Genomic DNA, 20,361 nt, shown 5'->3' on the forward strand with positions numbered 1-20,361 from the left:
GCAGTAAGGAGTTACAGACAATCCACCTCAGCTGTTTGTCCTCCCGGGACTTCATTAACAACAACAAAGGAAACTGTGAGAAATTAGATTAGTGGGGCTTGCTTGGAAAGAACCTGCTTATTGGACTCACAAAGGTTCATCCACAATCCATCACTGAAATAAAGCTTTACTTCTACTGTATAGAAATACATCACAATAATGGTAGGGATACAGAGCAAGCTCATATGCTGTGATAAATGACAAGACTTCCATGGTGTTCAAAGCATTATCAGAATCCATTTCATACCTCATCTGTTATTATAAGCATAAAATGTGCAAATGTTCTCCACTGCTGTAAATGTCAGCATGCTGGGGGCAAATGCTTTGATTTTCTATCAGCAAATAATGTTAAATTATATAGTGTTTAATCATGCTTAGTGAGAGTGATGAACTTTAAAGAACGAGTTTCTTTCAAATCACTCCATCTTCAGTTCTCCTGGAAATGGACATCATCATTTATAAAATCCTGAAGAAACCTTCCCCAGCCTGGAGGCTTCATGGTGGTTCAAGGGTGATGGTAGAGTGCTAAAATACAAAACTATTTAGACATCAAAATTCTTTTGATTGAGGCAACCAGGTATTTGAGCATAGGATTTGAAAGTTAACTTCAAAAATCAGAACCCTCATATAAAATTATAGAATCATAGAATAGTTAGGGTTGGAAAGGACCTTCAGATCACCCAGTTCTAACCCCCCTGCCATGGGTAGGGACTCCTCACTCTAAATCATCCCACCCAAGGCTTCATCCAACCTGGCCTTGAACACTGCCAGGGATGGAGCACTCACAACATCCCTGGGCAACCCATTCCAGTGCCTCACCACCCTAACAGGAAAGAATTTCTTCCTTATATCCAACCTAAACTTCCCCTTTAAGTTTGAACCGATTACCCCTTGTCCTATCACTACAGTCCCTAATGAAGAGTCCATCCCCAACATCCTTATAGGCCCCCTTCAGATACTGGAAGGCTGCTATTAGGTCCCCATGCAGCCTTCTCTTCTCCAGGCTGAACAGCCCCAACTTTCTCAGCTTTCTCATCGACCAACACCCCCAAATCCTTCTCCACAGGGCCGCCCTGAACCTCTTCTCTGTCCAACCTGTAGCTGTGCCTGGGATTGCTCCGACCCAGGTGTAGGACCTTGCACTTAGCATGGTTGAACTTCATAAGGTTGGCATCAGCCCACCTCACAAGCGTGTCAAGGTCCCTCTGGATGGCATCCCTTCCCTCCAGCGTATCAACCGAACCACACAGCTTGGTGTCATCGGCAAACTTGCTGAGGGAGCACTCAATCCCACTGTCCATGTCAGCGACAAAGATGGATTATTCTGGCAGATTTTAAGCCACTGAAGTTCTTTGCATTTATAGAAGTCTACATTACCTGGTATGGTACAACAACAAAGCTGTTAATTTCTAAATAAAGCAGTTGCATTTACCAGACCAGTTTTTAAGTAGCTGGAAGGTAGAAGTGGTCCACTCCTGGACTTTGTGGTTTTATACGTGTGGAGAATCTCACCTATACTCTTTCTGAAAGGAAAGGTGCAGGTAAAGGTATGGGAGCGATATATGGAGGAGATTTTCACAGGCAATAAGAGAATATAAATCTTCAAATCCCAAACATATAGTGAAAGGTAATACTGCTAGTATCTTAGCAACCAGAGAAACTTAAAAGACAAGCTGTACAGGGAAATCAGCTATAACCTGTCTTCAAGAGCTCTCTCTGGTTTACACATATTATGTGTTTCTGAAACTGGGGTTTTAATCACAGCATTTGAAAATACAGATTTTTTTGTTGAAGGGCTTCATCATCTTTGGTTTCTGCTGAGGAGAGGTACATTTTAGTATTTGGATCTGTAATTCCTAATTTTTTAGAGCAATTTTATTAGCACATACTAGACCTGAAGGGTTGCTTGCGAGAGACAGTAGAATTCTCTTGTGAAAGGAAAGCCCTCTGGGGTCCATAGCAGACCCTCTACTGCATTCAGTGGCACAGAGACAGGTCCTGCATATACCAAGAAATAGGAAAGTCTGGTATTTTCGCTTGTTTTCTAATTAAACTGGCTTTACCACTTTCACTACAGCCTAGAGTTTCCGGATTTCTATATTACCCCAGTATAAAGAAATAGATACTTTTTTTTCTAAATCAACTGAAATGGAAATATAATATTTCATGGCAGTTGTGTGGCTTATATCAAAAGTTTTATCATAATACAGAATTAATATGAGATCTGTCTATTTTTAAAACAGCTATTTTCCATACAGTGTTTTTGGTATCAAATAGGAGAAACTTTGAAGAAAAATGGAGTTTGTGGAGTTAGTCAAATACTAGAATAATAAGTGCATATGAATGTAAGTACATTAAAGCTTCATATTCACTTTGTTGCTCTTTTATAATAAGAGTTTCAGCACCTACTGCTTGTTATTATTCCTGTCATCATTAACTTTCAGGATAATGCCACAAACATCAGACATTTGGAAAGTATTTTGTTGGAAGTATGTCCTTAGATATGCTCTATTTGTCGCATGTAGTGTTTTAAGCTCATACTGGAAAGTTTCAATCACCTAATAAAACAGGAAATAGGTTAAAGTTCAAATTAGTTGTGTTTGATGAAAAGCAGATAGTCAATGTTCACAGGCAAACCTCTGCTTTTCAATGTATTTAAATATGACATTCAGTGATACAAGAAAATCGTTTTTATAGGAAAGTATTCAGAATCCCCCAAATGCTCACATTCAAGAAATATTTTGTCTACTTAATACTGTTTATTTAGCTCTAATCAATTGTCTGTCAGCATTGAAACAATTGTTTCAGCTCACAAAGAGCAAAACAGAATTTATTGTAAAAATACTGTTATTAGTTTGTGTATAGTTCTTTCTTTGTTAAGCCACTAATAGTTCAACTCTGCTAAATAATCAGATATTTGGGAAGAGGAAAGTTAACAATTTGCCTGTATTTCTGACAAAAAGAAATTGTACATAAGTGGTTTTAACTTTCAGTAAGACTTCAGCTTGGTGTATTGAAACTGTCTGCCTGGCACCAACAGAAAGGTCTTACACAGCTTGTTATTTACTGAACATCCATCCCCCTCCAGGCCTTTTGGGGCTTTTTGTTTTGTTACCAGACTTGGAGCTGACTCAAGGGCATTTTTTAATTAGTATCCTGAGGTTAAGAAGTCACTTGCTGACTACCCTGCCTTTCCCAAGCCAGCCCTAAGGATGTTCTTCCCTCTGCACAGAAGTTCCAGGGTCAGAAAGATGCAGGTGCCAGCAGCAAAATGGATAATGTGCTGCTAAAACAAAGAAAACAGACATTGAGAAGTGTGTATTTTTCCAAACTTGTGCAACAGATGGTTTAAAAGTCTGTCCCCTGCAACAGCATTCTTAAACAAACCAATAATACATAAATGCCCTAAAACAACCAGGGGAAGGCTGCCTCACCAGCTGGTGTCCCCCAAGGGGGTACGGACCTGGACAGCTCTCTGTAGGAAAACAAACAGGTTGCTTCAGGGTTCATCAGTTGCAGGTGCTGCACAGTAATGTTGCCTGAGCTAAATGCCTTTCAGGAGGTGAGGAGCAGTCTCTCTGGTTGCCCTCCCACTCTGTAAGTGGATATAATAATCCTTTGCCCTACCTGGTACAAGTGGCATGACAATAAGTCTGCCTTAAGTCATTAGAGGCTGGGGTGCTGGCAAAAGTGGGGGAGTCAAAAGAGGGCAGGAAATAGTGCTGCCAAGTGTTGAGAGAACCCAGACCAGATTCCTCAGGAAAAATCCCTGATATTGTATGGTGGCTCCTTGCAACCTTATGAGAACTAACAGCAATTGTTTCCAAGGGAAATCTGAACAGTTTCACAAAGTGCAAGTTTTAATTTCAATAGTTAACACCTCAGAAAATAAACTCCAATTAGCCTCTTGTGCAAGTACAAATATTTATCATCGCTGCTTCATGTCTTGCCAGTCTAGCAGCTGACATCCATGGCATTCAAGTTCCTTTAAGCTTGCCAGTCAATATTAACAAGACACTAAATACTCAGATTGCACCTGTCCATTAGAGTAAATTGACTAGTTTATTGTCTTCACAGTCGTTTGAAGAGTGATAAGCACCAGCTTTGAACAACTTATAGGAGAAGATTTCTTGATTATAGCCTTTGAATCCATTCTAGGAGGTAGCTGACAGCTGTCCTTCCTGGTTTGGAAACAATCAAATTAGACTCACTGCTAAAGGATGATACTATTAAGAATAAGCTTATGTGGTGCAACAGAAGATGATGCCTTGATCCTTTTATTCAAACTGTAAGGCAAAGATTGGCAGGAGAAATTAGTAGGAGAGATAAATGTTTTGTTAATACTCAGAGACCTGTTAACAGCAGAGAGTGACCTGCTCAATATTACCTGGGATGTTCTTAATATAAAAGACAAGGTTTCATTTTTAATAATTCCACTCAGGGCAACAGGTGAGTAAGCAAGAGGTGTAATTCAAACGAGCGTGCTGATTTGGCACCCCTGCAGATGCTCCTCTCTCTTTGTCCTGTAGTTCAGGTATTAAGTAGTGTGTGTTCAGGGTGAGAATCTCAGCCCTGACATGCAAGGTCGTTTTCTTGTGGGAATGGCTATGAAAGAACATGCCCAATAATTAAGGTTTTGTGAAACAAAGATAAATATTCCCCATCCTGCATAAAGAGGTTAGATATCACCAAATAAATGTAAAATAAGCCATGCTGAGCCCATAGTACTGTTTCTCTGGACTCACACTTAGCCAAACCTTCTCCATGAGCTCTGATGAAGTCCTGCTGCTTCCTGAGCCAGGACCTGCCAGAGGTGAGGGAAAACCAGACAGATAAGTCAAAGATGAGCTCACAGTGGCCATAAACAAGAGATCCCAGTTTTGCACCTTGCTATGATTTTTTGCAGATTTCTCTTTCTAGGTCACTGTTCCTTGCACAGATGCAGCCCAGCTTTATATAAGCTTTGTGAAATCAGGTCTCTCCTCATTAATTTTTCACTTGCAGTCCCTATCTATTTCTTTTTCCTTTGCCTACTGATTCTTCTGCTTGGATGTTTTCCTTCTGTTTCTTATTTCTGAAGGAGGTATCTAGACATGAAAAGCAAGAACAGAACAGAGCTGAGCTAATTAGCAGCTGCTTTAAGGTATTGTTTACCCTGCAGAGGAACACATCTCGAATCAATGCCAATTTGGATCACAAAAATGTTGCTAGAGAGAACCAGGCCAAAGCCTTGAAAGCCCTTTGACAGCCCCTTTTCAAACACACAATTTTGCTGCAGATAAACCCCACTGAGAGACATTTCCCAGCTCCATAGGTTCCTGCCTACAGGGAAATTGTTGGAAACATGTTTCTCACCAGTTCCATGTAAGTGGAAACACCGTGTGAACACTTTGAGTCAATGTAGAGTTGTTACTATTTCAAAACAGTGAGAAAAGAAGCAGGAAATGTTTGTTTTAAGGGAAAAAAAAAAAAAAAAGGGAAAATTATGTGAACAAATAAGAGGGCGTTTTGGTCTTTTTACCCATTTTATAATATGGCTCCAGTTACTGGGAAGGAGTCAGAAAAAGAAACATGTTTTTTTCTGATGGACCCATGTTGTCAGAATTGAGGCTCTGTCCTGGGTTCACAAGCACATGCGTACTCACATATGTTTCCGGTTTGTATGCAGAGCCTTGGCTCCACTGTATGCGTGCTTTTTTTAACTAGTCTTCCTGAGTATGAAGGGGTGTTACAAAGATGATGCACTCTTCCGATCAGCTGTACTCAGTGGAGGCAGGGAAAGAGGAATTAGCTACATCTTTGATAAATGCAGTTCAGGTTAGAAATTGTGAAAATGTTTTTTTCCTGGATCAGTCTGTGAATATTGTTGCTCATGCAAATATATGAATTGCTCTGATTTCACATGGAAAGATTTGCATTGACTCTTTGAACTAGTTTAGTTACGAATTAAATCGTAACTGGTGAAATGTATAATTTGAGCTTGCTTGCAGTTCATAGCAAACCTACAATGATTTGCAAAAAAAAGAAAGAAGCCTCTGTCAAACGAAAGCAGGATGTTTGGTTGAAGTCACTGCACCAACAGTATGAGCTCTCATTTGTTCATCAGGCTGAGATGACAGTGTCACCTAGCAACTTTTGAAGGGCATTCAGACTTGACAGTGCTGAACTCTATAAAAAAGCCTATAAATAAATTAATTTACAAATTAATACTTTTTATGAGTGTCAAAAGCATCACATTTGACATTAAAAAAAATAACACCATAGAGGGGGAAAGGAACCAAAAAGCCATTTTCATGCTGGCAGTTATGTAGTGAGAGGATTTAGACTGAGTAGTCATTAAATACTGTAACCCTGGGAAACAAAGGCTTGCATTTCCAATATCCCTACTTTGAAACATATACATGCACACCCATAAGGTTTATATATATATATATATATCTGTATGCAGCTATCTATGTATATTATTTTAGATTAGTTGCAGGTTTTCCCAGGTACTTATGTTAACAGAGAAGAAAGATTAATCTGTTTGCCCATACTATTGAATGCCTCCTAGTATGTACAATTCCTTCTTCTTCAGTCAGTTTATAACCTCTGCTGCTCTGCCAGCCCACTTGAAGATCAAAGCGTGGAGCACCATAGTGGTTTGTAGTGTCACAATCCAGTGACTTCCCATAGAATTCCTGCTGCCAGAGCTGCCTGATGGAGCAGATAATTCTCTGCACATGGAAGAGCTCAGCCAAAATTAACAGTCATGTTGGCCAGCAAAACTTAGCATGATTTTGGCTGATGGATCAACTGTAGTGAGGATCCTGTTCACCCAGACAGTCTCTATGGTCTACAAAGTAAAATTGTGAAAAAGCAGAATTAACAAAAGCTAAATTAGGTCTAATAATTTGCAAGGGGGAGTCTTGAGTAGTCCAACGTCACAGAGGCAGAGCCTAAGCTGTCCTTTGCACAGCTGAGAAGACAAAGTATCCCTCATAGTGGATTTGAATTATTATTAAAAGCTTTCACAAAGTGAAACAATAGTGTAGACTGTGAATTTCCTAAGACTGATCAGACATGTAATATATCAGTGCATTTGCTAAAAGTAAGGGAAATAGAAAATATTCTAGAAACATTCTAGAAATAATAATATTCTAGAAAGAGACAAGTGGGTACATATCGCATTGCCTGGCTGTTTGTGACAGTTGCTCTTTACCTACATGGCCTCTGTGGGTGCATTAGTTGGTCCCTGAACACGTGCTTACCGTTGCAGTCCCTGGTTGTCTCTGAGTTTACACTTGCAGTCATTCATCACTCTCCAGGTCACACAAAGGGACTTCACCAGGGTGGGGGAAAGAATAGGTGCTAATGGGATCTGTCTGCAGGCTTGTTTTAACAGGCTAGTCCAAAATAGATCTGAGAAGCCTAACAGCGCTTTAAATCAACTGAAGCTGGAAAAGAGGAATCAGTTTGAGGTTTAAAAAACAACAGCAACGTAAAAGACTTTCATAACAGTGAGAGTGGAAAAAAAAACATTTTACAGGAATTAATTAATGGCTCTATCCCAAAACCTTTGCTTTCTGCTTTCCTTCTGTCTCCTGTGATCCTTGGGCTTAACCTGCATTATAACTGAGAATCAGCAGGGTGGATACCTGGCAGCTCAAAAGCAGCACAGATCTGCTGGGCTTAGCAGGACCCATCATGTCTACGCTGCATGGGCACAAGTGATACCTCTGCTGCCTTTTTTCCCCTCCGCTACAAGCGTATCTCTATCTGGTAGAGGGCAAAAACTCCCACATGCTCCCTTCCCTGTCATGGTGCTGTCATAGTGCTGGTTAGCCCATGAAGAGGGGGAAGGTTAACCAGGCAGGGTAGCCAGCTGCCTACACACCAAAAGCCAGAGAAGCGTCAAGGTTTTATTTATGTTAGATGTAATTTCTTGATCCTCATGGATATTTTGTACACCTAAGGGCCAGGGCAGATGTTGATTATTTTGGTACCAACCAACTTCTTGTCTATACATTGACAAATACAGGTCCCAGTCACACATTTCCCTTTCCCACCTGAATGTAAGAGGAAGACTCCCAATTTCCTGGACAGGGCTGCTAGCAGCAACAATCAGAAAGTCTGTGCCTAGCTGACTACACAGTGAGGTACCTCTGTGAGCTGATGTGCACCAGGTGGGAATGGAGATGCCTGGAAGGTAAAGCAACTCCAGTGTGTCTTTATCTCCAGGCATTGTGTACACAATGGCAACAAAATATCAGCTCTTGTTCTAAATGGCTAAAAATGCTTTGTATTAATCAAATCGATGTAAATTATTCCATTTAGATAACTGGCAGCTGTGACAGGCTGTACAAAGGTACTCTGCTAGCTTAAGTAGACTTGGGAACTCAACTCTCAATGCTGAAGAAGCAGCTCATAGCTGAGGTTAAAAGCACAGAGAGGAGACAAGGACCAGTTGGGTATCTCTGGACTAAAGGGGTAGAAAAGGCAGTATTAATGAGTCTTTCCAAAGCAGACCTGCTATTGATGTGTCCCCACTTCTACTCACTAAAAGCAGGGCCACACTTGTAGGCATCTAGTGGTTCAGATCAATTCGTGATGCCATTAATCCTGCAGTAGTGGCTCCCTTGTACCTCACCTAAATCCGTCATCTAAGATTACACATATGTGGTCTGAAGGGTCCTGTCTGTAAGCTTATTCACAGTGTCGCTGTCAACAGGCTGACATTGCATTTCCATCCGGAGTTACTGATGCTGAGCTGGAGTTGCAGTCAGGTAACAGCCACAGAGGAAAGTCACCATTGAAATTCCCCATAGAAGGAGTTTCTCCTCCTAGCTATTCCTGCTCTTACACACACTCCTGTTTGATCCACCTCTGGGCAAAGACACACAGGCTGATTTAGCTGCCAATGACGGCAATCAAGGTCATCCTTGACTATTTTTATGCATCCTCTGGGCTATGTACACTGTAGGCTATTTATAACCCACACAGAGGTATTCCTCTGCTTAATCAGTCTCCTGAGGGTGTGAGTCACACCGCAGACAGGTCAAGCTCCTACCAGGCACCAGACAATGAACAGCTACTCTGGTTTCTGGGTCCACCTCCTGTCCATGCACTTTGATACTAAAGGTCTTCTGGAAGCACTCCACCTCCCAGGACATGCATCCACCACTGGGGTTTAACACCAGGACAGCAGAGGGAACTGTTTAATGCATTGGCTGAGGAGATGGACAGAGGAACTGAATTCAACACCAGCTCAAAAGAACGATGCATACAGCTCAGCCCTGTGAGCAATCCTTTTGTCCTTGCAGAGAAGACTCCCACTGTCTTCCACCTTAGGTAGCTTCAGGGTATGAAAAGCTGTGGTAAAAGAGTATTTTATGCCAGAGAGGAATTTCTTCTTCAACATCCAAATGTTGAGTTCAACTGAAGTGTCAGCCTGTGCTTTACAGACCCCACATATGGTGAAATGACATCCTCACCAGTTCATCCCATAGCACATTTGGAGTTCTGTAATAGAATAAGAAAAACACTTTCAAGACAAGAAATTATATTGACTTCTCTTACTCCAAATTAGTTTAGCATTTTAATATTGTTTAATTAGCTACTTGCAGGGGTTTTGTAGACCAGTTTATAAGGCTGGGAAAGTATATTTTATAGTACTGTACATACAAATAATAAATTGTAAAACACAGATGTTGCCACTAATTGTAGTATTTTTAAGTGAAAACAGTCTGCTTAGCTTTTAATTAGGTTTATTCCAAACAGACACAAAAATAGAAATGTACTTGTCTTTTAAGTAAATACCATCTGCAATATATTTCTGTAAAACTATCTAGTGCAAAGAGATATCTGTGGCTTGCTATACTCCTGTATTATCTTCTTTATGGTATGAAGCCTGTTAGTACAGTGAGGGTAAATCAGCAGTAGTGGTTGTATTGCAGCACAGCTCTAGCAAGAAGCATGACCCCACCTGTTTCAGTTGACCTCTCAGACATGTTTTGTGTTAGAGGTGTCCTTGGCCTGTTATCAGGATTACACAGTGAATGTCTGCCTTCAACCCCTGTCTGTATGCCACTTGGCACTGTAGGACAAGCAGTGAGACTGGCACACCATGGGCCAGAGAGAGAACTATAATAATGACTTGCTGAACTGTGCACACACAAATTTCATCATTATTTAAGTGGCATGAAAGCAGTAAACAACTGCAGGAAGCAAGCCAAAAGCACCCGTTGTCACTTTACAGCTAGCATTTTTTAACATGCTGCACAACCATGGAGTTTCTTCCTTTCGTAAAAAGATAAGTCCAAGTGAAATAACCCCTAATACTAGCTAATTTATTTTCCCATTCCATGTTTTGCACTTCCAAAGCACAAAAAGTACCAATGTAAATGCCTAATGCCGGAGGAATCAGGCCACATTTGTCACTGTTCACTGATGTACAATTTGCATGTACAAGTTTACTTCCAGCAGCAGGGCTACAATGCATGTAAAGTAGGAGGCTTAGTTCCACATCAGACCATTGCAAGCTATTTATGCCCTGGGACCAGTTGTGAGAGTTATTTATGCCCTGAGACCCGTGCCTGGCAGACGGGCATCACTGTTGGGAGGAGAGTGTCTTCTCATTACCAGAAGCCTTTAAGCTCAGCCCAAGGGCAGAAAAGCAGGACCCATGAGGCAGCCAAACAGCCCCAGTTGTAGAGGGTGTTTTAAGACTCTCAGAAACATCTATTGCACAAGACGCTGCTGCAGTGCCACCCATGGCAGCTTTGCAGGCTGAGATTCTTCACTGATGTAATTCCTTTGCCCTCACCAGCTAGTCAGACCAGGCACTGACACCCCCTGCTTTTAATGGCTTAATGTGAATTATACTTCTCAAAATTGAAAGTGCTGTAAATGAGCCTCCTCAACTTGCTCTCTCCTTTGCGATGCAACAGGAGAGAAGAAATAATAAGAAAATCACCTACCACTGCTTTTTTCTTTTAAATGGGGAGTTTTACGTTTAAACCCTCAGCTCCTCTATTCCATCCAGACTGATATTAATATATACCCACAGCCTAAAAAGCTAAAGTAATGCCTGAAGCCACCATCAGCTGGTGACAAACTGATGGGCTCTGTGGTCCCTCTTATGAATGCTGGATGATATGAGGAAGGGAAGCAAAGTAGCTGACATCATATCACTATTTGTAGTTGTAATATTGGTTCATCTCTAAATCAAGCAGAATCAAAATCTGGGAAAAAAAATATATAATTGTTTATCTAACCTTTTATTTTCTTTTGTCGTTAGTTCTTATTCTTGGGGAATGGGAGTGGAGGGGATGGGAAGAAATTACAAACAGAGGAACTTCTTGTGCTCTCACACAGAGTACATAATCTGCTTTAATCAACTGTCTCTGAAATCTTGGGGCTGTTGCAATGCTTGGGAACACTGAGCTTGCACTCAGCGTGGCTGACCTACACATGGACACAAGTTCTTTCCTGTTAGGGTGGTGAGGCACTGGAATGGGTTGCCCAAGGAAGCTGTGAGTGCTCCATCCCTGGAGGTGTTCAAGGCCAGGTTGGACAGAGCCTTGGGTGGGATGGTTTAGTGTGAGGTGTCCCTGCCCATGGCAGGGGCGTTGGAACTGGGTGATCTGAAGGTCCTTTCCAACCCTAACTATTCTATGATTCTATAATTTCTCCCCCCATAAGGAATTCTCCCCACCTCCAAGACACTTGTGCCTGCCTGCCAAGCCCAAGCACCCAGCCAGCCCTCTGCTGATGCAAGGTGTTACATGTGGAGTCACTTGATCTGGGGGTGAGCTCCAGCCTAGGGACCTGGATGCCCAGCCTTCACTGCCATACACCCAACATCAGCTTCTCCTGGGGGCCAGCCCTCCTGAACTGCCACACAGGGACCTGCACACAAAATAATTAGCTTACAGACACTTTCTTTTTAAGAACTCCCATAGCATCCCAGGTAACCCTGCTTTCTCGTCTTATTAATTTCGCTCTGGTTAAATGAAAGCTGATAAAATAAAAACTGCTGTAAAACCAGAGAAAATTAGGTTATGTAACGCCTTTTTTTATTTATTTAGCATGATATCAAAGTTGTTTCTTATCATTCTTCAGGTACATTGTGCTCGGGGATAAATTAAACTGTCTATTCAACAAAGAGGAGCTGTTTTTTCCACTGCTACTTTTCTCTCGCTTTCTCAATTCTCACTCTATTATTAGGGAAAAAAAAAAAACCAAAAAAAAAAAAACCAGCCAAAACCCAGCTTAGCTGAAGCCAGAGGAGCCCTTCCAGCTTTGCACATTCACACTGCGCCTTTAACTCGAGTAATCCAAGTGTTCCATCTATCGGTCCCTGGCCGATACAGCAAGCATCAAAGTGAAACGTACAATGATGTTTTTCTTTACATAATTACTTGCTGATGTTGACAAATGGAGTGACAGCTGTGCCCTTTTTAGGGCAAGATTTGTGCAGAAATCAAAGTCACGTAAATAATTTCCCTGGGTGATTTTTCCCCTCTCCTCATCCTCCCTGCTCTGTGCCCACAGCCCGGCTGTGTGCTGAGCTCCAGAGAGCAGCCATGCGGCTGGAGCCACAGATGGGTCCCACTCCCCCAGGTGCCAAATCCCACTCCCAATAATTTCTGCCATGTCTTGGATTTGCTTCCACTGGAAATGGTATTTGGGTTTTTATACACTGTGATGACAAGAGCCAGCAGAGTCCTCTACACCCCCAAAACTGAGAAGGGGCAAAGAAGAAGGAGAAGGAGAAAGAGAAGAAGACAGAGCTACCTGTTGGGAAATACGGTGGAGCCATAGGGTTCAATGTGTTACTGCCACTTCCAGATTACCTCTTGCAGGGCTGGGTGAGCAGCATCCAGCCACCTCTGGCTTTCATCTGCAGGCAAAGCTCAGTGCTCACACAGGACTGGGTATCTATCTCCTGGAAGCACCCAGAAAGGTGAAACAGGTACCGGAGGACAGCAGAGTTTGGGGTACAGTGAAGAGGTCACTTTTTACTGCTCTTCCCTGCCCTCCCTGCTCTGCTTCTCGTGGTCCTGACACACTCCTAGAGCCTGTCGGCTCCTGACAACACATGAAAAGCACAAAAAAAAAAAAAACTAAGAAAATCCACTTCTGCTCTTTAAAGAGTTCAGTCAGTGGGGCAGGTCTTCCAGCAATCACATTGCGGTTCTGGGGATGGCAGAGGCATGGGTGGAGGGGACTTGATCAAGGTCACCAACCCAGCAGTTACTGGTGGTTGAACCACTACAAATTTAATGTACTGTCTACTTCTTCTGAAGCAATTTCATTGCTCCATTTTACCCAGAAGGCAGCAGCATCTCAGGTCATCCATGCAGGCATGAGGAGGGGCCAGGGGGTCCTTAAGGCCAGGTTGCTGTATCATATTATTTCCTAATCACACAAGGATGTGTGATGCCCACCAAAGAGTGTGGCAAAGCCTGTAAATCAGAGACAGAAGAGGTGATGGGGTGTATGCGGATGTGTGTATGCATGTACACATGGGGGGAAGAGGTGTCCTCTGCCTGTGCGTGCTGTGAAGGGCAGGACTGCATAAGTACTTCTATCCCATGACATTGCATTCCAAATATGCAAGTGTTAAAATAACTAATCAGAACCTGACCCTGCAAATAGATGAGCAATTCCTGTAAGGCACCAAGGTTCAGCTCCTGTGCTAATACATTAACTGTCTATGTTAATCTCAATTAGGCAGAAAAGTCTATACATATTAAAATTGTCAGCTTTCTTATTTTATGTGTGTAAGGGCAAGAAAGAAGTCAAGTAAATGTGTGGATGACACTGCTGAGGGAAAACACAAAGTACACCAGGGAAAAAGCCTTTTTTTTTTCTTTTTCAAGGCTAATATGACCTCAGGGCTCCTCAGCATGCCAAAAACCTGTGTGCCATTGCATGGCATGGCACTGATCCAGAGGCATGAGTGACATCAGAAGATGCTATAAAGTTCTCTCCAACCTGCCACCTCCGGGGCATCATTCCAGTCTTAAACTGAAGGAGCAGTGGTGTCCAGTGAGAGCAGGGCATGAAGAGAAACTGAGGCAGGGGGGCCTGGGGCACAAGCCAGGTGGCAAAAATGAACCTTAATTACTAAGAGGGGACAGAAGGAATAGGAGAAGCCAGTTGTTTCTCAGCCCAAGATAAATGATACTGGGGATATTTACCCAATAGAACGGGTAGTTTTACCCAAATAATTGGGAAATTTTATCCCCCAAAATGAGCCCAAAAACTTACAGCAGTAAAACGATACAGGTCAGAAATCTTTTCCATGTGTATCTGTGGGTGTTTACATGTGCTTTGATGCATCAATGCAGCTAGAAAAGGCACAAACAGGTAATGATTTCTTTCTCATCTTATTTTCAGTATGACTTTCTTGTCCTGCTTCTGCTTAATGCTTGCTGGCCTGAAAATGGCAGTTCACCAGTTCAGATTTCACCATCAGCTTTGGTAGTTATCACATTTGTGCTTATATAAAGGCCATGAAAGTCCTTAGTTCTTCTGTTTAAATAAAAAGTAAAATCAATCCTTTCTTTTCTTTTTTCTTTTTCCTTTTTACAAATGACAACAAAACTGTGAACACAGGTAAGAAAATAATTGATGCATTCTAAGAAACTGTCAGGTGTGAAAAATGTTGAAGGCTCAACAACCCTATTAATGCTATGAGAAGGTGTTAGACAGCAGATTTGTGTAGCAGCACCAACACAGCCTAAGATATATATGACAGAAAGTAAGAAAACAAAATTCTGTGCAACTACTCCATGGTTTTTTTCTTCTAGAAACAGTTCTGCAATGCACGATCTGAAACCCAGCAGCTGACAGAGGGATATGAGGCAGGTCCACCTAGACGGAGACCTTTATTAGTAGTAAGTACCTGCCTTGGCATTCCTGCAGGGGTTTTGGAAACACAGCTGCAGGTGACAATTAAAGCGCAAAGCAGTCTTTTCTCCCTTCATGTTTCTGTTCCTAGCTCATTTGCCTAGGAAGTAGATGAGATAGAGGTTTAAATCGTTCTCCTCATTTATAGAGCTTCCTCACTCCTGCCTTAGGCTCTGTCCTGCCCATGAGTAAATCTAGGCGTCCACAGCACCAAAGGGACAGTCAGAGCCCTTCTCCTCTGTAACCAGACATACATGTAATTGGCAAGATCCATGCCCTCCCTTTGCATCATCCCAATGACATGTGGGTCTGTATACCCACACTGCTTTATGAGTCTGAACATGAATACCCCAAAAATATTCTGGTCCTATTTGATTACCAATATATGTAACCAGGCTTTAAGAGCTGAAGGCACTTTTCAAAAGCTAGCTATGCTGATGCTGGTGTCCCTGGAAGAGTTGGTTTCGGTGATTACCCCTTTCCTTCTCTCCATCACTCAGCACTGTGTCCTTTATCTTAAACTGCATGGTATCATGCCCTGATCCCTTTCAGGAAAGAGACTCCCCTTTCCCATCCAGCTGCGGATAAGTCCATTGCAGAGTATCTGCCATGTTTCTCTCTAGACAAAGCACCATGACAGAAAACAGCCTGAGTTTTTTTCTTTTCATCAAAAACAAAACAAAAGCTCTGAAAAGCATTAATTTCCCATTAGAACTGGAAATATTCTCACATTGTACGATATTGCCTTTGCATTTCACTGTTCTGCTGGCATTTCAGAAGTTTCAAATGAAAAATTAGCTTTCAAATAGTAGGATTTCTTGATTAGAAAAACTTGTTGAAACTGTAATGGAAAGATCAGAACAACTTCATTAGTCTTCATTAAATAAAATAAACGTTATTTCTATTCCCTTCACATGCAATCACATATTGTGACTATTAATATTTCAGAGATGTTTCTTTTGCCCCAGAATTGAATGTATAAAGCTGCAAACCTCCTTACATGAAAAACAACTTACGATCACTAGAATGACACACAGTTCATCTTTTTTACGTTCATTAATTTTCTGTAAATAGAGCACAGTCATTTTGCATTGTTTGCACTAATGGAGAGCTCAGAGCAGTTTACCCTGTTACTACTTATCATTTATTTGGGTGATAATTTTAAAAAGCTTTTAAATTAAAATGATAAAGACAGTTAGGGGGAAAGATACAGCCTTTCAGAATGTTTCAAGTATGATAGATTACCCCTGCAGAAAAGATGGTTCTCATTTAAGAGACGTGCTAGGGCTGACAGCACATCTCAAGCAATTTTTCAAGCCCCTCACCTCATGTTAGACATCTTTCCTGAAGCCATTTTGGAGCATGATTGCACCAGCCCTCAGCTCACCCCTCTGCCAGGGGCTCAGCTTCATCCAGCCGGTCCCTGGAGCACCTGCCAGCACAGACGGGTGGTTTTTGCCTGGTACCTGGGTTCTGATGAGGGACCCACTATGGCTCTGCTCTGCTCCATGGGTGTCAGGCAGCCGCTGCCAGTGGCTGGTGACACCGCCAGCTGAACCCACCGTAGTCTTTGGCCTCACCATATCCTTCACCACTGCTCAGAGCAGCAAGAGCTCCTGGCATACTCTGTCCCATGTTTGCACCCTCTGTGTATGCTGCCCAACACACACGTGAAAAATACCCATGTTTGTGATGGGGCCATTGTAACCAAAATACTTGAGAGAAGGAGGGACCCCTGGTCCTTGGCTGACATCTTTCTGCAGTGCTCAACCAAACAGACATCTTCCAACACTAATTTCCCTCCCCCATTTACTAATTATTGAACAATTGAACAAATATTGAACAATTTTAAATTAAATTTAAAAGCTCTTAATAACATGTTTTAAAAATTATACTTTGATAATACAAGCTTTTAAAATCCAAGCTCTACTCACATTCCCATTGCTCCTCAGAGCCCTGCAGCCCCTGAATCAACACATGCCAGGCTGGGCCCCCCAGCACTGTCCAAAATAGGAACACTGCCTGGGGGCTGTAGCAATGGGTGACACCCAGAAATCCTGGGGTTTGCTCCAAGCTGTTTAAAGCAGACAAATAGCTTCATAGCAAGCAACACCCTTGAGTAAAGTCAGCCTGAAGAAAGTGACTGTAGTAGCTGTAAGCAATGGCCTGTTACAAGGCAGGAGATGTGTGTAGCCCCGCTGCCCTACAGCATTCCTGGCACTCTCCCTTGCTGCTGTGGGGTTAACTTAAGGCTGAGGCACCTATTACATCCAAAATACATTTATTCTCACTGTCAACCTTTTGAGCTCCACTTACTGAGTCCTCCTTGGTCTGAACACTGTTTGTCCTAATGCAGTGGGAGGTTTTCCATCATGCAGTGTTGCCAGTGTAAGAGCCACTGTGACACTGGCTCTGTGGGTGCTCCTCCAGGACAGTGCTCATCAGCTGAAGGGGTATAGGCATTTCGAGAGGAAAAAAAGTGTTCCATATTTCTGTCATTAATGGTTAATTTGTGTTGCAATTGGATGTGCTCATCATATCACCCCAGGCACTTTCTGAAGAGTGAAACTTACTTAAAACAGTGGAAACAGAGATTACACAAGTGTCTTCAGCACATAGCAAGGCAAGTGAGCCTGTTTTGCCATGGGCAGGGGCAAAGCCACTGATCTGACAGGTTGTTCCAACCTAGAATTACTTGTTTGTCAGTAGCTCTGTGTGACAGCCAGTACTATTTGACATGGTAACACTCCAACTAGCATCTCCCTCTCTTCCTACAAGAGCTTTGGTTGCCTGCCAGAGAGATCTGGGGCGGGCAGGAAAACCTGGCCAGCTCTTGGGAATGATTTAATTTCCTCCCACTAATCTGGTTAGGGGCTCTGAGACAAGAAGAATGAGGAAAGACAGGAGCAACTAGAATTGTTTCCCATAAAGGCAGCTTATCTGGTTCTGCTGACTATGGAGAGAGCCTAAAAGCCTGGCTGCCTAACTTAGACGCAGAGTTTGTGGGTCTGAAAAAAGACAAACCACAAAGCAGTCAATATGCCTATTCTCCCTATTGACTAACCCATCCAAGCACTCGTCATGCGTATGTATTGGAAAACAAGCTGCATGAGTTAGGTCATCTTTGCTACTAAATTCACTTGCACCCTCCACCCCTGAGGCTGATGGTGCAGGACCACAGCACATTGATGGCCACCATACAGAGGAAAGTAGGTCCAAAACATTATTGCATTTAACTTGGCTCTTATATTTCACCTAATGTACTTTACGTATTCATTTTTCCAAGCCTTTCCTGCCCATTAACCAGGACACCTTGCTTTTATGGTCGAGCAGGTCACTCATCTAAATTTACGTCAGCTATCCATCAGCATTTGTTCTTACCATGCTTATATTATTATTGCAGCTTGAACTTGGCAATTATTTTCTAACAAAAAAAACAATTCCAGCAGACAACTCAAGAAAGTCTCATTAAACAAAATACCTTTTGTTTTCCTTTTTTCCCCAAAAACAAACAAAATCCAGTCAGTAGTGAGTTCCCTTATCATCCCTAGATGCTGGGAGAAGAGGTAGGCTCTCACTATTCTGAAACAACTAATACCAAATACCATGCAATCAGCTGAGGAAAATCCTTTATACTTACATTAGCTTCCAAAATCATGGGCCATACCAGCGTCTGGATGCTGAGAGTGCTTCCATGCATTATGTAGCCAGTGAGGCACTGCTATAAACTATAACGCGAATGTAAATTTAACATACGGTCATTACACAAACCAACATCCTGCGAGCTGGGCAGAGACAGAGGGGTTGACTGACATTCCCCATTTTCTTCGGAAAACACCAAGGCTGCCCTCACACTAAGAGCCGGTCAGGGTTTCTTCTCCAACATTTTTAAATCCAGCCCGTTTCACTCCTTATTTCACCAGATTGAACCAAGTACTTCCATAGAAAAAATGCAGAAGACACTTCCCAGCAGTAAGGCAGTAAGAAAGAATTGAATAGTGTTTGGTATCAGCTGTAAATTTAGTTCATCATAAAGCACTTAGAAGTGGGTTTGCTCGCAGTATTAGATTTGGGAAATGGCATATGGCATACCAAGTGATTAAGGCTGTAAACTGTACATTTAAGGCCTGCTCATAATGAAGTTCTTGAGAATTTTGCAATTAATGGGAGAATTGGGCCTTTCATAATCTATTTAAGCAGAATACATCATGTGCCATGGTAAGCTCCACAGCAAACAAGCTGTCCAGGCATTTGTGTTCCGTTGGAACCCAGAAGCCCTCTGAATTGCAAAGGGCCCCTTCCCCTGCCCATGTTTCAGAGGCAGGGGACGATGGGGCACAGGCAGGCGGGTGTCTCCACAGATGGCCAAATGCTCTGAATGCAGCAGCGTGATGTCCCCAGTGCCCACCTTCTGACAGCCACCCAGCAGGGCTGTTTGCTTTATGCAACGAGCATTTGTCATTCTGGTTTTGTGTGCTATTCAAAATTTTGTGAGAACAACTTCATCCCGGAGCGCCGCTCTCGCACAGTCACATCCTGCTCTCCCTCTGCTCACCCACAGCTTATGAATTCCTGAAAAAAGGAGTTTTAATGGGAGTGCTGATTCAGCCTGAACTTTGCTGTACCAGCACAGAGTGCATAGAAAAGATGAAATAAAAGGACCTTACAAATTCCAGCTCTGTGTGCCTGATGATTTTCTCTAGGGAACAACCTGGCAAGTTATCTGACAATACTCATCCAGAGAAGCTTTCGGTTTGCCTGTGTGCTGTGCATGCCAATGAGGTCTGGAATAAACAAGCCATGCAGCAAAGCAGTGTATTATTTATGCATTGTCACATTCATCTATATATAACAATTGGTCCTAAATTAAAAAAGCAGGTATCAATATTGCCTACGTGCTGGCTCCCAGGGAGAAGCTTGAGGGAAGAAGGCAGAATTTCAGTAATAAGGGCTCTTTTCCTCCTACTGATGTAAGCAAACAGCCTGTGCCATTGTAGCAATGTTTATGCCAGCAAATACCCTGAGGTGTTGCACAGAAATCAATCTGTGATAATAAAATCTCAGCAGCTCCTGAGGTCAAGCCCAGGCCTTGCTGTATGTTTGGGGCTGGGGGTGAAGGGTGAGGTAATTAGAAGGGTAAACTCTTCTAATTTGTCAGAGCACGGCTCATGAAACACTATCTTCCAAGCCCTGAATACCATGCCGATTACAGCTTGGTTCGATCAAATTCAAGGACAGGAGAAATTGCAGGATGGAAAGCAAGTAGAATTGGCTGCAAGCTGCATGAATACGTGTTTAGAGAAAACTTCTGCAATGGAGTCAACTGGGAGGGGACCACTTCTGTAGAAACCAAATGACTTGGCAGGTATTTTTCCACCCTCCTGTGATTGCTTATTCTCGGTGCAGCACAGCCAGGACAGGGCA

The 20,361-nt window shown here is 42.5% G+C and overlaps 1 long non-coding RNA gene across 1 annotated transcript; it reads right to left on the minus strand.

Annotated features, from left to right (window-relative positions):
- Positions 1 to 7,029: 7,029 nt before the first annotated feature.
- LOC136019844 (uncharacterized) lies at positions 7,030 to 18,660 on the minus strand. The gene is made up of 3 exons (XR_010615090.1): positions 18,578 to 18,660; positions 15,668 to 15,778; positions 7,030 to 9,540 (listed from the first exon to the last, which is right to left on the minus strand). It is a non-coding gene; the product is annotated as an uncharacterized LOC136019844 (long non-coding RNA).
- Between the last annotated feature and the right edge of the window lie 1,701 nt (positions 18,661 to 20,361).

Source organism: Lathamus discolor, chromosome 10, assembly GCF_037157495.1.
Source record: "Lathamus discolor isolate bLatDis1 chromosome 10, bLatDis1.hap1, whole genome shotgun sequence".
Taxonomy (NCBI): domain Eukaryota; kingdom Metazoa; phylum Chordata; class Aves; order Psittaciformes; family Psittacidae; genus Lathamus; species Lathamus discolor.